General features: G+C 60.2%; 1 non-coding gene across 1 annotated transcript; it reads left to right on the plus strand.

The window, feature by feature from the left end:
- Nucleotides 1-2,766: 2,766 nt before the first annotated feature.
- On the plus strand, nucleotides 2,767-2,838 carry TRNAQ-CUG (transfer RNA glutamine (anticodon CUG)). Its single transcript has one exon. It is a non-coding gene; the product is annotated as a tRNA-Gln (tRNA).
- The last annotated feature ends 822 nt before the right edge of the window (nucleotides 2,839-3,660 follow it).

Raw genomic sequence — 3,660 nt, forward strand, 5'->3', positions numbered from 1 at the left:
ATGGCAGGAGCAGTCCCAGGGGCGGAGGAGTCTGCAGCTCGACCCTGGCAAAGAGGTGGTGACCACGAGAAGGGCTGGCACACCAGGGGTTCTTCCTGGAAACCATGGGAGAGCCAAGAGCACACAGGCCTGTCAGTCCAGAGCCACTTGGGAATGGTGAAGTGATGGCCTATCACCATCTCCTTGAGAAGGACATTGTGATCCTGTACACAAAGAGGGTTATGCACAGGGAAGTTCACCAAGGCACAGTTAATCGTGAGTGGGAGGAGAAGGACACGTCTGAGGAGCAGATTCCTGACCCAGGTGGGGCTACAAAAGGATCTGGGAGCAGCTGGAACAGCAGCCAGACAACCCAGAGAGTCTGGTCTCGAAACAGATGATGGTTTTCACGATCGGGTTCCTCATCAGGGGATCGAAGACATATGGGATGGGAGCAGAGCCTGAGAGTGCGAAAGGATCGTGAGAGAGAGCAAGAGCCTGAGGAAAAGCTGCAGGAGAAGCAGCAGCAGCGTGGACTGGGGATGGTGGAGCAGAGAGACATAGAGGGCTGCCCAAGGGTCAGTGGGGAAACACGCCTGGGGTGGCAAGACCCTGGGACAGAGAGAACTGTGGTGGTGCAGTCGCAGATGCTAAGGGGCTGTGGGACCTGGGTGAAGGTCCCCAGGGTGAAGCCTCCCGTCCTGCATATGGCCTGGATCCCTGTGCAGACCCAGGAGGGTCTGGCTGGCTGGTTGTTGGGGTTCTCCAGGATATTGGCTGGGAGGCCCTGTTGGGAGGTGACTGTGTCTCTTTGGGACAGGATCCAGGCCCTGCTCCTGTAACAGCCGAGGATTTGAATTCAAATCCAGGGAACCAATTGGGTAAGACGGAAATGGTCTGTGAAAATGCAAATGACGTGGCTGGCAGGGGGGAAGGGCTGCTGGGCTCAGGGTACCTGCCTACCTGTAACCAGCCCCCAGGGGCTGAGTGGAAGGGAGAGATGCTCCCCACCCCCCCTGCACACCGGAGAGGGGGCTCACGCTGGCTCTGATGCTGTGACTAAAGCAAGGAGCTCGCTGCCTGCCCCCACTCGAACCGCCACTCCGCAGACCCCTCCCACAGCTGGGGAGGGAAGCCAGCGCCCTGCCCCCACTCGAGCGGCCACACCCCACGCCCCTCTCAGAGCTGGGGAGGGAAGCCAGTGCCCCACCCTTACAGGAACCGCCACTCCGCAGGCCCCTCCCAGAGCTGGGGAGGGAGCCCAGCGCCCCGCCTCCGCTGCAACGGCCGCTCCCCAGTCCCCTCGCAGAGCCGGGGAGACAACCAAGCGCCCTGCCCCTGCTCAAACTGCCGCTTCCCAGTCCTCTAGCAGAGCTGGGGAGGGATTGCAGCTCCTTACTCCCGCAGGAACGGCCGTTTCCCATTCCGCTCGCGTTGCTGGGGAGGGAAAGCAGCGCCCTGCCTCCACTGGACTGGCGGCACTACAGTCCCCTCGCAGGTCTGGAGAAGGAAGGCAGGGCCCTCCTCCGCAGGAACGGCCGCTCCCCAGTCCCCTCGCAGAGCTGGGGAGGGAGCCCAGTGCCCCGCCCCAGCAGGAACTGCCGCTCCCCAATCTCCTGGCAGAGATGGGAAGTAAAGCAGTGGCCCGTCCCCGCTAGAATGGTGTCTCCACTGTCCCCTCACAGAGGGGTTGAGAGAAGGCAGCGCCCCGCCCCCGCAGGAACGGCCGCTCCCCAGTTCCCTGGCATAGCTGGGGAGGGAACCCAGTGTCCTGCCCCTGGAGGAATGGCCGCTTTACATTCCCCTTGCAGACCTGGAGAGGGAAGGCAGCGCCCTCCCTCTCAGGTTTGCACACTGGCCATGGCTGGGAGCGCAGCGCAGAAGCTGCTCCAGCCCTGCAGCCTGCGGGGCAGCGCAGTGGGGCTGGGGGCAGCACGGAGCAGGCAGGGACAAGGTGGGAGGGGGGCGGAGACACAAGTGGGGCGGACACGCTCCTGTCGGGAGCTGCCTGATTCACCCCCTGCCTGGGAGCTGCAGGAGGGACCCGGATCATGGCTCGACTGCAGAGCTCGGAGCCCAAACTGGGCCCAGGAGTGAGGGGATGTGGGAGCTGAGGGTGTAGCGGAGGTTGGAGCCGAGAATTGGTTGGAGATGGGGCTGTGCCACTGCCGCTTGGCGGCAGGTGGGACCCCTTCTGGATTTTTTTTTGCTCCGCCCCCCCGCGTACCGATATTTCATTTTTGACATCTGGTCACCGTAGCCTGACATGAAGGAGGATGTCTGGACCAAGGGGCCAGGGACTGGCCTTTGTTAGAGAAACCACTGTCAAGTTTTAGCCAATTAGAACAAGTCAGCAAATAAGAACAACCTCAGGTATCAGTAACTGCTACAGGTTGCAAATTCCTACATGCAGCAGTTTCTGGCACTACACCTATACAGCTCTGCTCCCCGGCTCTTCTCAGGCTCCTGCTCTCTCCTTAGCTCTGCCCCACTCTCGCCCAGGCAGTTCCAGCTCACATGGAGGATGGGACCCCCTGGCCTGGTGACTTTCTCATGCCTGGCCTGTCAGTCCGGCTAACTTGAAGCTTTGGCCTCTCCCCATTGTCCCTGGGGCTGTCAGTCTCAGGGTCCTGATTTCCCATTGATCCTTCTCCCTTCTATTGGTGCTGGGAACTAGCCAACCAACCCCCCCCACACACACACTAAGTTTTAGTAAAGGGCCAAGAGCCCCCTTACACAAGCCAGCCCCATGAGGGTCACCAATGTGCAGAGACAGCAGCCTAAGCTGGTCCCATAGTGTAATGGGCAGCACTCAGGACTCTGAATCCTGTAATCTGAGTTCAAATCTCAGTGGGACCTTGTGTTGGCCTGTGGTCATAGGCAGCAGGTTATATACATTTGTGGTGCTCGGGCTCCAGGAACATTTGGAGTTGGGTCTCTTCCCCTGGGCCCTGGTACCCCTCCGCCTGCCGCGCTGCGTCTCTGCCTGACAAAAAGCAGCATGTGCCTGTCCCCTGCCTGCTGCTGGAGTAGAGGGATTCTGGGCAGAACTGCTGCCCTAGAGTCCTAGTGCAGGCTGCCCTGAGCCTCTCCAACACCCCCAACCCTGAGCTCCCTCTGAACCCTGATACTCTGCCCCAGTCCTGAGCCCCCTCCTGCATCATGAATTCCTCATGCTCAGTCCTACACTCCCTCCTATCCCCAAACTCCCTCCCAGAGGGTGCAATCCTTCCCACCCCCAGAGCCTGCACCTCTCACCCCTTCCTACAACCCTGCCCGAGCCTGCACCCAAACTCCATCCTAAAGCCTGAACTCTGCACCCCTCCTGCACCCTAATCCCCAGCCCAGGATCTGAAGCCTAGACCTCCCCCCTAAATCCCCTCCCAGAGCCTTAGGCAGGTGGGGGTGGAGTTTGGGGGGCGGAGTTGGGGGGCCGGTTTTGGGCACCACCAAAATTTCTACAAATTTGCCACCCATGCTTGTGGTAAAGCCCCAGAGCTCAACTTCCCTGTCTCCAGCTGTGTAAGAGTGAATCTTTCCCCTCCTGCTGGGTGACTCACACCTCCTAGAGCCAGGCCTTTGGCAGGGATGGCTACAATGGGTTAGGGCTCTAGAACTTGCTACCCTGATAGTTGGGATTCTTGCTGCTTCACCTGATGTCCACAAGCTTGGCCCTTGTGC

The sequence above is a fragment of the Gopherus flavomarginatus genome, unplaced genomic scaffold, assembly GCF_025201925.1.
Source record: "Gopherus flavomarginatus isolate rGopFla2 unplaced genomic scaffold, rGopFla2.mat.asm mat_scaffold_34_arrow_ctg1, whole genome shotgun sequence".
Classification (NCBI taxonomy): Eukaryota; Metazoa; Chordata; order Testudines; family Testudinidae; genus Gopherus; species Gopherus flavomarginatus.